Source organism: Schistocerca cancellata, chromosome 1, assembly GCF_023864275.1.
Source record: "Schistocerca cancellata isolate TAMUIC-IGC-003103 chromosome 1, iqSchCanc2.1, whole genome shotgun sequence".
Lineage (NCBI taxonomy): Eukaryota > Metazoa > Arthropoda > Insecta > Orthoptera > Acrididae > Schistocerca > Schistocerca cancellata.
Genome location: NC_064626.1, coordinates 253,326,274 through 253,339,396, shown reverse-complemented (window position 1 = coordinate 253,339,396; position 13,123 = coordinate 253,326,274).

Below are 13,123 nucleotides of genomic sequence, written 5' to 3'. Positions count from 1 at the left end.
CCGGAACTATAAGCTACTTTAAAAAAGAATTTATGTACTTCTAGGTCTTAGCTGCTTACTAACAGAACTACGGTCCAAATTTTCGCAAGGGAATGATTGCTGGAGCTAATATCTTGAAAAGGTGCTTTTCCACCTCAACTCCTCGACTGCACTCTAAGAGACCTTTGCAGTGGTACTGCCGTGCTCTGTGTATTGGACTTACGCAGACCCATTGCTTGCTGTGCATACTCTATACCTACTGAATTAACGGCCTGGTGGCACCGTGCTGCACTCTGTGGACAGCACGAAGGGCCCACAGTAAGCAACATTGAGGAGGTTCTACAAAATTTATTTTGAGTTGTATATCAGCCACAAGGGTTGCCAAAACCTAGTGCATCAACTGGCAGATTTCGCTGGTGTTTCTGTTGAGAAACAATTATTTTGTCAGGTAGTAGACTTATGTTCAGACAGGACTAAACATGTTGATGGATGATGAAGGCATTGAAATGTTGTCAAAACATGGCATACGGCTCACCTATATTTACATGTTTCCATGTCCAACTGTTGTGGATGGATCATGTAAATTTACGTTTTTTTGTTCCGTGTGCATTTTCTGAAATCTGTTGCTCATGCCAGCAACTATTTCAAATTTAACAGAAGATTATATTTTGGGGGGTTCATTGCAGAGAATAACAGTATCATCTTAATTTTATCTTTCATTTTACTGCCGACATTCAGTACCACGAAGCAGCCAATACTTTAGTTGTTGCCGTGTGCGATATGGCATGAAAGCAGTCAATGGAAAGTGAGATTCTTGCTGAACTGTTTGCGGACAATTATTCTGAAGGCCCAAGCATTCAAATGATGTCACTGATAGTGGTAATGGCAGTCAAGAAGAAAACAAAACAGATATAATTGGCCAAAATGTGATACTTGTGAAAAATTTAGATGATGAAGCTTCTGCAGTGGAAGTTGGCTGAAGGAGGACAATTCCATTATGTTAGAGATATTTAGAGGTAATGCAGGTGTAATAACCTTTCCCACTGAGATCAACACCTTTATAACCACTGTGGACTTAACTCTAGATGATGAATTGTTGAATCAGGTGTTGACACTATCAAACTTGTTTTACGAACAAAACAAAAACCATTATAAAGATTCCCCCAGATTTACAAAAATCGCTACTGTTGAACCGAAAAAAATTCTGGGCATGATTATCTTGATGGGGCTAATAAAAAAAATATTATTGAAGGACTATTGGTCAACAGTTCTTCCAATACACTGATTTGGGGCCAATTAGCGGAAATCGATTTGAGCAGATATGGAAATCTTCGCATTTGAATGACAATTCCTTACAGTGCAGTCAGAATAGACTGTACAGAATTGAACCTAGGCAAACCTACACTTCCTAGATAAATTTCAGACTGTATACAAACCCGAACAGGAGTCTTCTCTTGATGAAGCAATTATACCATTGAGTGTGCGGTTTTGTTTCTGGACATATAATCCTGGAAAACGTATGAGATATAGTTTGCATGTACGTATGGTGTGTGAAAGTATAAGTGGATATGTCTTCACTGTAGAAATATATACTGGGGAAGAAAAAAAAACTTACTGTTCCCTCTGTACCTCAGCTTGGCATGTGGCACCACATTTATCAAGACAATTATTACAACTGTACAGCTATTGCCAAAACAGTTCTAGAAAGGAAAACAAGAGTTTGTGGTACAATATGAATGTCTACAAACAGAAAAATATTCATTAAAAAATAATGCTGCAGGTATGGAAAGGTAAAAGGGAGGTGAGGACGATAACAGTAATTCAAGATGCATCCATGGTTGTGACAGGAAAGAAAAAGCGTGTCAAGCGAAAATCATACAGAAAACAAAATGTATTGTGATGTACAATAAATATGAGAGGTGTGAACAGAGCTGATCAGTATCTTTCGCATTGAGGGATAATGCAGAAGCCAATTAATGGACAATGAAAGTAGTTTTGTTTCCAATACAGTGTGCTCTGTTTAATGCATACAAAGTGTGCAGAAACTATATCCATATATACAACAAATATTAAATTTTCCAAGAGCCTGGACAAGTGGTCAAGTTGGCACAGCAACTGTGGAGGAAACTGAAGCAATCCAACCTACAAAACAAGGACCTGCTAAGGATCCACCTGGATGATTCCCAGCGAAAATGAAAGAATATACTATTTGGGCTATTGCGGGAAGTGGAAAAAGACACATTCAGCACGCCGTTGCAGAAATTGCACGGTGCATTGTAAAATAAGTGAAACAAGGTACTACTCCCAGTTTTGTGAAGTACCAATACATAAAGGCGTGTGTTTCCAGACACATCACACTCTTCAAGAATATTAGATCATCATACAAATATTTGTGCCAAGTTTCATTGGCATCGGCCACCAGTAAGTGCAGCTACATTCAAATAAGGAAGGCAAGCATCTTAATGAAAATTGCTGGGAACTGTAACAATAACCACGGGGTGGCAGCTGGTATGCAATGTGAGTGTAGTAATGAGAGATTTAGTGATAGCTCTTCAAGCAGTGTCGGCTGGAGTGGCCATGCGGTTCTAGGCGCTACAGTCTGGAACCGCTATGGTCGCAGGTTCGAATCCTGCCTCGGGCATGGATGTGTGTGATGTCCTTAGGTTAGTTAGGTTTAATTAGTTCTAAGTTCTAGGCGACTGATGACCTCAGAAGTTAAGTCGCATAGTGCTCAGAGCCATTTGAACCAATCTTCAAGCAGTGGAGAAGACAGCTATGACAGACTTCAAAGTAGTATTTACTTCTGATAGTGGTTCTACAGGAACTTGATCTGTTTCCATTTACAGAAACAAGTTGTAAAAATTAGTTTTACAGATCCTTTGAATCAACTTGTTATTTTCAAAACTTTTTTATTATAATTTGTTATAGCTAATTAAATGATAAAACATGGTGAACAGTTTTTCATTTGTGGACACACTGAAACAGTGATCATGTGTATCAAATGAGAACCAACGAGCAGTAGAGACAATCTTACTCCAACAAAGCATATTCCAGAAACCTGATTTTTGAAAAAGTATTATTCAAGGAAAGAATTTTTCTGAAGCACCTATTTTCTTAAAAGTAATCTTGATAAGTAAATTCAGTCTTCTGTTGAAGGTTCTTCATTTTAAAGACAATTTAGCTTTTATTTGAAAGACTGCAACCTTGTACAACTGAAAACCTTTGACAATCTGCAGAAAACATTTGAAGGGGCATATACTCCCTAACAAGAGTTATGTAGATGAGTCCATTCTCCTGTGGAAAGGGTGACTCTCTGTAAAACAGTATAGAGCAATCAAAGATGCTCGATTTGTGATCAAGTTATTCTGCTTATGTGAAGCAAGTAGTGGCTATTTATGTTGCTTTATAACATCACAGGAAAAGCAGCAGCATTTGAGCCAGAATATAACAATTAGCCTCTTGCATCTAAAGTTTATTTTTGCTTGAAGGTTATTTTGACATGGAATATACTGTTTTTACTGTCATTTTATACAAACCCCCTGTTCTTCGATTTTCTTGGTTATGAAAACACTGCATTGACACAGCTGTTGATAAAAGGGAGGAAATACCAGCTGCTTTGAGAGAGGCAAAACTAGAGAAGGGTAAAGTTAAAATTTTTTATTGAAGGAAATTGATGTAATGCAGTGGTGTGACAAGTAAGCCATTTACACCCTTTCTGGAATTTACAATGATGAACTACAACTAAATATAGACAGAAAATGAAGCCAGAAGTTAACCACAAATATGATGATTGAATGGTTGGTCTTGACTTAGCTGACCAGTACATTATAAATTGTACACCAACATGAAAATTTCTTCAAAGAATCACATAAAGCAATAACACCATCAGATAGATGTTGCAGCTCTTAAATCATGTGTGTTGCTTACACAACTCTGCAGAAAATTTGGAAGACTTGATTTCAAAACTTAGCGTATTGAAAGTTTACTTGAAAAAATTCTGTGCATTTGCCCAGTCTTCCTCTCACAAAGAAAATTGGGTTTGCCATTTCCAAGTGTCAGCACCAACACAATTGGTGGAATGAAATTTTTTGTGTACATATTGGTTGTATTGAACAATGGAAATGGGTGTGGCAGTGACATGACGGCTGTGTAGTGCTGGAATGGGAACAGCATTCTATCTGGATTGAAGTTGAGGACACCTTATTCATATTGCTCCAGAACATAAGCTACTTCTCCCTCATTTGCCTCACCCGGTCCTACTCAACCCAACAAGCCACCTTCCTCGACATTGGCCTCCACCTCAGAGATGCCTACATCAGTACCGCCATCCATATCAAACCTACTAACCACCAGCAATACCTCCACTTCGAAAGCTGCCACTCATTCCATACCAAGAAGTCCCTTCCGTGGTCGTCGCATCTGCGGTGACGAGCAGTCCTCCTCTATATATACCGAGGGTCTCAATGAAGCCTTCACTGACCATAATTATCCTCCCATCCTTGTGCAAAACAAATCTCCCGTGCCTTATCTTTCCAGTCTCCTACCATCTCCCAAAGTCACACAGTCCGGCATTCCCCTTGTAACTCAGTACCATCTGGAACTGGAGCGACTGAATTACATTTTCCGCCAGGGTTTCGATTACCTCTCGTTGTACCCTGAAATGAGAAATGTCCTACCCACTATCCTTCCCAGCCCTCTTACTTTGGTATCCGCCGTCCACCGAACCCACACAATATACTCGTCCATCCTTACACAACCCCTGCTCCCAATCCCTTAACTCATGTCTCATACCCCTGTAATAGACCTAGATGCAAAACCTGTCCCATACATCCTCCTACCACCACCTACTCCAGTCCGGTCACTAACAACACCAATCCCATCAAAGGCAGGGCTACCTGTGAAACCAGTCATGTGATTTATAAGCTAAGCTACAACCACTGTGCTGCATTCTATATAGGCATGACAAACAACAAGCTCTCTGTCCGCATGAACGGCCACCGACAAACTGGCCAAAAACAAGTGGATCACCCTGTTGCTGAACACGCTGCCAAACATGATACCCCTCATCTCAGTGACTGCTTCACAACCTGTACCTATGGATCCTTCCCACCAACACCAGCTTTTCTGAATTGCGCAGGTGGAAACTTTCCCTGCAATACACCCTACGTTCCCCTAACCCTCCTGGCCTCAACCTTTGTTAGTCACTGTCCTCACCCATCCAGCCCCCTCCCTGTTCCCATCCCAGCACTACGCAGCCGTCATTTCACTGCCACACCCAGTCTTTTAATTTATTTTTATTTCTCTCCTTTCTGCTACTCCCACCCTCCCACCTCTGCACCTTCTCTCCTGCCCTTTGTCTAAACTGCAACACTTCACTGTCTGCCACTCCCACCATACTATCCCTCCCCCTCCCTGCCACAGCCTCCTCCCCACCCAGTCACCACTCCCATCATGCTGCTTGCAGTGTAGTTTCAGCTCTCTGAGACTGCAGACGTGTGTGCAAGTTGCGCACGCGCGCTTCTGTGTGTGTGTGTGTGTGTGTGTGTGTGTGTGTGTGTAAGAGAAATGTGTTACAGTCCAGAGAGTGATGCTGGGCTGTGTTGTATTTTATTTTGAACTGTATTGCACAAAAAATAGTTCCTAGATAAATGTACTAGTTGTGATTAGTTACAGTTGATTTTTATCTCTTCCCCCCCCCTCTCCTCCTCCTCCTCCTCCTCCTCCTCCTCCTCCTCCAATATTTCCAGAATGTGATGTAATGGCAAACAGGTATAAGCAGCAGCAGGAAAAATGAATTTTATGTTGTCCTCCACAGCCATCTGATTTCAATCTATTCCTTTCCGTGGAGGAAAATTAGTAGCTTATAAATACACTGCTGATGTTATCTCATTAGATAACTTCAGACACTCATCTCTCCAGGATTAAATAAAATTACATTCAGTTCCTAAGGTGTGCTTGGAATGTACTTCAGTGATTACTAAGCTGCAAGTTAACAGCTATCATAAGTAATAGGATGATTGATCTGGTAATTTGGGCCCAGTTAATTTCTTCCAAGAATCATAACTTAAGCTTATAACTTGTTTGGCATCATCCTTCAAAATCTAAAAGAAAGCTTTTCTCAAACTATATGAAAATGTTTCTTGCGTATGAGGTCATTTTTAATTTCAACATTGGTCTCTTGATTTATTGTCTCGGTGACTCAAAAGATCAAACAACAAACCTCAGTTGCTAGACTTCGAAACTATATGTTGTGGTACTTGTTGAAATAGTCCAAAAAACCACTACTACACTTTCATTTCAACTGAGCATCATAAGCACTCCGTAGGTTCCTAATAGTCAAATCTGAAGGCATATAAAAACAGGAATCAGTCTTTGATTGGCAGTAATGACAGACACTGTGGTGCAGTAACTCAGTGACCAGTTTAACTTGCATACATTTTGTTTCAGTGCTTTGAAACACACCATCTCTGCCTCCTTTTCTCACAAGGCACAAAATTTGATGCAGTGAATGCCCTAGCTGTATACAGTCTTTCACAGCACCAAAGATCCCAAGAAAAGCCTCTGCAAACTGTGGTAACTGTTTTGATTTTTACAGGTAATACTTTATATTTTTCAAGAAAGCTTGGGGATTTTGAGTTGGTTCATACTTATGTCTTTTTGAAGGCCTATTACTGCAGAATTTCAAAATAAAATTATCCTGTTTAATTTTAGTTTTACAACTGTAAAACAAATGCTGAAACAGCTTCCTTTCATTCACCACCAATAAATGGCACTTGCCTGCATTTAGGAACAATGTAAGAGAAGTACCTATAAATGTTAGCCAATATTTGTGAACAAAATACAAGCAGTAAAAGTAAATAAACCTAGTTTGACACCATAATATGACCGTACTGAAATCAACTAACCTTCTAAATTTTCATTCAGCTCTTTTCATGGCAGCATTGCCTTCCTAGAGCAGCTGGATTTATTATAATATCCATTGAGCTTTTCCCGCACAAAAATAAACATGAAGCGCAGTCCATATCAATACAGGCAGGCTAGGAAAAAATCTTACCTTCATAGTCTCTGATGTTAAAATTAAAGACTAAGTAAAAAACATGTATTTTTGTTTTCTCAAAAAAATTTCTGCTCCGAGATACAGCCCTCCAAAGACGACATTGCGCATACCGTTTTAAAGATGCGAATTTTGGGAAAGCATTTAAAATGCTGTTCCTCTGGAACAGTTCTAGATTTTTGTTGTTTTTTTATTTGAAAGATAATTGTTTAGTGATTACAAAGAAATCCTCCATTTGGACGTAAGTGTCAAAGTTCTTTTACTCTAGTGTTCTGAACTATTTTTATAATTTACGTTTTTTTATGACAATCCATAAAATTTTTATTTTTTTCTGTTGACTAGTACCATATAGTTCTACATTCCCTGGGAAGGGGAGCTTCCACTTTTAGGCTGAACAGGTTTTCTAAACAACTGAAATTTTTGCCATGCACAAAACCTGTTTTATTACAACATTATCACATAACAGGCTCATAAAAATCAAAACCTAGCTTCATTTAACATAATTTCAGTTTTGAAAGATGAGTAAGAGACTAATTTTTCAAACATTTTAAATGGTTCCAAAATGAATGAAAGGTCCAAAGACTTAAAGGTTTCAACTTATACAATTCCTGTGCACTCTGTTCTGTATGAAATTAGCCAGTCAATGAACCAAAAATGTGCTCCACTGCTTCAGTATCTTCCTTTGATACAGAGTGATACCTTCCTGTTAAACCAATAGGAACTGGAGCACTTACAATCTTCAAAACATTGTGAACAGGAAGTGAGCGCTGGTGGTGTTGTTACTGTCCTTTAGCTCGAAACCTATATCCAGCAGCCGGTCCGTGTGGTAGCATAAAGTTCACTACAATTTCGTTTAACTCATAAGTGGTGTCTATAACCTCTGAAATCTACCAGTCACAGTCATACACGCATGCCACAAACATTCCCCTTCTCAGGTTGTGAATCTGAATATTATCCTGCTGTTTCTGAGGTGTTGGCCAAACAAACGAAATTTCTTCTTTCTTGCTCTTTAAAGTGCGTGCAATGAGTTCGCTCATCACTTTTGAGTCCAAAAATGTGTCTTCTGAATTCCTTTCACAATAGTAGTTTGGACTATTCTTCTTTTCTCATCTCTGGATGTGTAAGATTTCATGATTCTCGTAAAATCCTCAGCATTCTGAATTCTGAATTGCAGCTGTATTTGGTCTGGAAAGATTATGTTTTGTAGCATGGTGCTTCAGCAGGCCTCCTACACCATCACAAGGCCCCTTCCTGTGACCTGTAGAACTGTATACCCAGTCAGTTGGTATAAGCAACTTCCTCAATTCAAAAAGCGGGTAACTATGTTTAAAGTGGCTAGAAGTACCATCAGAAATAATGATCTTCTAGGCCCCTGTTTGCAGTTGAAGAATTTTGCACATTACTTGCAAAGCATGTGCTGAGTCATGTTCTGTGTCATCACTTACAACTGCAACACTTGTGGTCTTGTTTTGAAAATACGTCACTCCTGTAAAAATTGAAACCTGATCATTACTCCAATGATAGCCTTGTACTTCTTATGGGAGAATTACAGACCAGTTCTCAGCAAAATCACAGTGATGCACTAAACATAATTCTTCAGCCTGCACGCACCCTTTGACTTCTGCAATGTGTTGTTGTTGCAATTTCTTCAAATGCTGGCGTGTTAATGCTTTCACTGAAAATTTACCAAGTTCATCAATGAAACTGTCAAGGCAACAGTTTCCTTAATTAGTTTATTTTCCTCACATGTCGCACATATGATTTCTGCAGTTATCTGCTACGTCTTCCACGACAAGTGTCTGTAAAGACATGCCTCCATTTCCAGGGCAATCACCAAATTCTTGAAACAAACAAGTCTCTCGCTTTACGTCACAGACTACTAACGACTTCACAGGCCCAACCAAGGTGTCATATGTCACGTGCTCCAGTAAATTCCTTAAAGATACCATACAAAGTTCAAAATTCACGCAGTACACATATAAACAGACATCTCTAGGTGGCTGTGGAACTACCCACTTAGGTCATAGTGCATAAAATTTTGGTCTTCCAATATGTGAAGTTGTATAGTCACTCGTATAAATTGCAAAAGGGTCATTTTTGTTGGGACTCTGGTGAGAACAGTCCTATTTATCTTCCAGATAAAATGAGTGCGCTATTAGAACTTGAGCTGCTTCTACAGGATGACCATAATAGCGATATGGTCTAACAAAGACTCCTTTTGCAGACCTCAAATTTCTCGATTGTCCACCATGCACTTTGATAATGATGGAACGTGGTTCAAAACTGTTTTCTTTGAAAATGTCTCTGGAATAATAGTTAAAACTTGCACCTTTTCACTGTAATATGCACAATATTCAACAGCTGAATTGATATTTGTGGAAAATTCCTGGCAAGAGTGCTTTGGCTCATTTTCTTCTGAACATGGAATTTCTACTTGATGAGTGTGGTCAGTTTTGCTGTAGTGTATTCATCGTTAGCTTACGTAATTTTTCTGTGCTTTCTTGTTGCATAGAGCTGATGACTCAACTTCACTGACCATGGTTTCTGAACAGGGCTAACACCTACCTCTGTTGTTGAGTGATTCAGGGTATTTAATTCTTCCTCCATTGATGCAAAATCTGCACCATGGGATGCTTCACCTTGTTCAGATACTATAATTGTCGTTATTCTGTCATAACATTTAGAACACAAAAAGTCATCACTGGAAACATCTTCACTTTGAAACAGAATCTTCAAACGAGAACACTTATTCCGAACAAGAACAAAGTCTGTTTTTTTTTTTTGTTTGTCTTATACATCACTCTTTTATGTATATGCAAACAGTCAGCACACTTCACTCTCCTGTGACTCCAGTCAGAAGACATTCCAAACAGTCCTTTACACAAAACACACTGCAACTGTGTCAACTGGCAAATTCCTCATGAAAACACAGGACTCACTGGATGGTCTCAGATTTCTTAGAAGCCTCTTCAGTAAACAAATTAGCATTGAACAACTACAGGACAGAAACCTGCAGTGAACAACCACAACAAAGAAACTACAACTAAGTGTAATAAATATCTGCAACAATGAAAGTGAAAAGAAATAACTGCAACAAAGAAAGTGGTAAGAAATAACTGCAACAAAGACAATAGAAATAAATATTGTAACAAAGAAATTAGTAAGAAACAACTTCAGTGAAGACAGATGTTACCCTTGAAAGTTAAAAAAAATTTTTTTTTTTTAATAAAACCTGTCCAAATTAAAAGTAGCTCTCCTTCACAGAGAGTGTAGTACTAATGAACAGAAAAAAATTAACTTTTCTGGATTGGCATTTGTGGAAAAAAATTTGTAAATTATGAATAAAATTCAAAAGGCAACAGTAAAAGAACTTTGACAGATATGTCCAAATGGAGGATACCATTGTAATCATAAAGCAATGATATTTCAAATTTATAAAACTCTAACAAAATATCTAGAACTGTTGCAGAGGTACAGCATTTTAAATTTTTTTCCGAAATTCGCTTCTTCAAAATGGTGTTCACAGTGTCATCTTTGGGGGCCTGTATCTCAGGGCAGGAATATTTTTTGGAGAAAACAAAAAATGCAGTTTCTTACTTAGTCCTGAATTTCAACATTGCTAAATTCAGTAACACCTGAGATTATGAAGGTAAACCCCCCCCCCCCCACCCCCCCTGCCTGAAGTGAGATGGATTAAGCCACGAATGTGAAGCAGTAGATTGTGGCGACTCAAACCAAGCACATGAGAACTCTCAGTTTGAGGACGTCATAGTCTGCCTAGGGCTTGTAGAAATGTTTGAGTTTAGCTGCTCAAGATTTGCATTTAACCTGTGATTCCAATACAGGAAAATGTCAGTTATTGGCATACTGACATTATTCGATGGGCTACAGACAGATTTCATTATAAAGGGCACAGAAAAACGGTTTTCAGTGACAACTGAAAATGTCGAAATTTGAAATTGTTCTTACCACGTTGGCAGTGTGTTAAGGCTACACTTATGGACAGGATTTTGATAGATAAATACATAAAGCACTGCACATAGTCTTTTTGTAGAAAGACTGCTGCTGCTGCTTCCTTGAATATTGATTACTTCCGCAGTCATATGGGAGGCAATTTGTGAACCCAATGCAATGCTTTCAGGCTGTCTAATTGGAACACCAGCGTATCATTGGTATAGTAGGCAACTGGGCTTCATTGAATGTGTTTTTGCTGTTGAGATTGTAGGAAAAGAGGGTATATAATAGTGGTGGAGTTTGATAGTTTTAAAGATGTAATGACATTTTTATGTACCTCTTTAGCATGCTGATCAAATTTTGACATCCTCTTGTATGAGGAAAAAACATCTACTGGATGGATTTTAAATTGTTGGGTGCTACACTGTGTGGTCATCAGCACCCCTTCTCAAGATTGTGGTACTGTGAATGATTAGTTACTTGTTTAAAAATGAAAGGCAAAGGCCATGTAACTGCAGTCACAGTGATAAAAATTTTCACATATTATCTCCTGTAGATCTTATACCACAGTCACACTTTGAAAGCATTACTTAAATAGTAGAAGGCAGTAAGGTTGCTGGTTCATCACACAGCCAATAGGATGAGCCAGCTGCTCAAGAACATACTTAAACATCCATCCAGTGAAATTGGATAGGATTTCTGGTTCCACACAAAAGTCAACAATTTTCTCCTTATTGTTTTGCCATTGCCCAGAATTCCACTTCCAACCACAGCCTTTCCCATTAAGCCAACAATCCCTTCATCACCATGACACAACAGCCTGTGGGGGGACGCTAAAGATTATTTTTTTTTTTTGGGGGGGGGGGGGGGCAGCTGCTTTCACTGCTCTGTCAGCTTCCTCATTCCCCTTGATTCCCATGTGCCCCATGGACCCAGCAGCAGGACACATCATTCTTCTGCTTATGCAGAAGGGGGATAGTGTCCTGGAACATCCAGACTAACCTGTCTGCTGGGAACATTTGCTGAATAGCCTGCAGAGTACTAAGAGAGTTCATGCAGGCAAGAAACTTTCCTCCATCAGAAGTCTCATGTGTTCCAGTGCCTTCCCGATCACCCAGAGCTCTGCATAGTACACCAAGAGGTGTCCTGGTAGGCAGATTTTAATGATAAAATCTGGGAAGATAACAGAACACCCAACTGTGTCCTTTTGCTTTGAAACATTGGTAAAGACCACTATGAGCTCACAATACTCTGATAAAATGCTTTTTTTGAAAGTTAGTGTCTTGGCCTTGGCCTTGGCCTTGTACTCCATCACGTCCAAGTCAAAGAGTGTGCCTATCAGTCGTCCAGGGTGGGTATTTGCTCCATCCCTCTTTAAGAATTGATATGTCTGCTACAACAAGTTGCTAGAGATGTCCCTTCACATGGACAGAAAGAGACCTAATTGCCAGCAACCAGTTAACCTTCATTGTAAGTTTTTTTCAGTCCCAATACTAACAACAGGACATTATTAGATGGACCTCATTTTGTATGCATGAGGAGTTCTTGCTGGATGGTAAGAGGCAGTTCACCATTCTCTGCACAGAGGCTAGGATTGGCACTGGTTCAGTATGCTCCTGTAACTAAATGCCTATGTAGTGAACATCATCCAGTATCTTTAGATAGGAAGGCCTACCTGAGCCATACACTATGCCACCATAGCAAGTTGCTGGACAAAGCTTGTGTAAAATGTGACTAAACTGGACAGCTCTACCATCCAGTTCTTACCACTTAAGACATTTTAAGATGTTAAGTAGCTTCAGACATTTACATTTCAGATAATGGAGGTGTGCAGGCACATTAACCTCTGATCAAAGATGAAGTCCAAGAACTGCACGAGGTCTTAAAACCCAAGATGATCCCCATTAGGCTGAGTTCTGAGTAAGTAAAGGATTGATGCGAATGATTAAAATACAAACAAACAGTTTTCTTTTTAAAGGAGAAAGAGAAAATTTAAAATCAGTTGAATCACCCCAATTCTCCAGCCTCATAAGGCTCAGCTGTAGTTGACGTGAAGTATTCACAAGACAAGGAAGAACAAAATACTGCAATGTCATCAGCAAATGTGGAATATTTGACTGGCCTTTTTTATGTTGT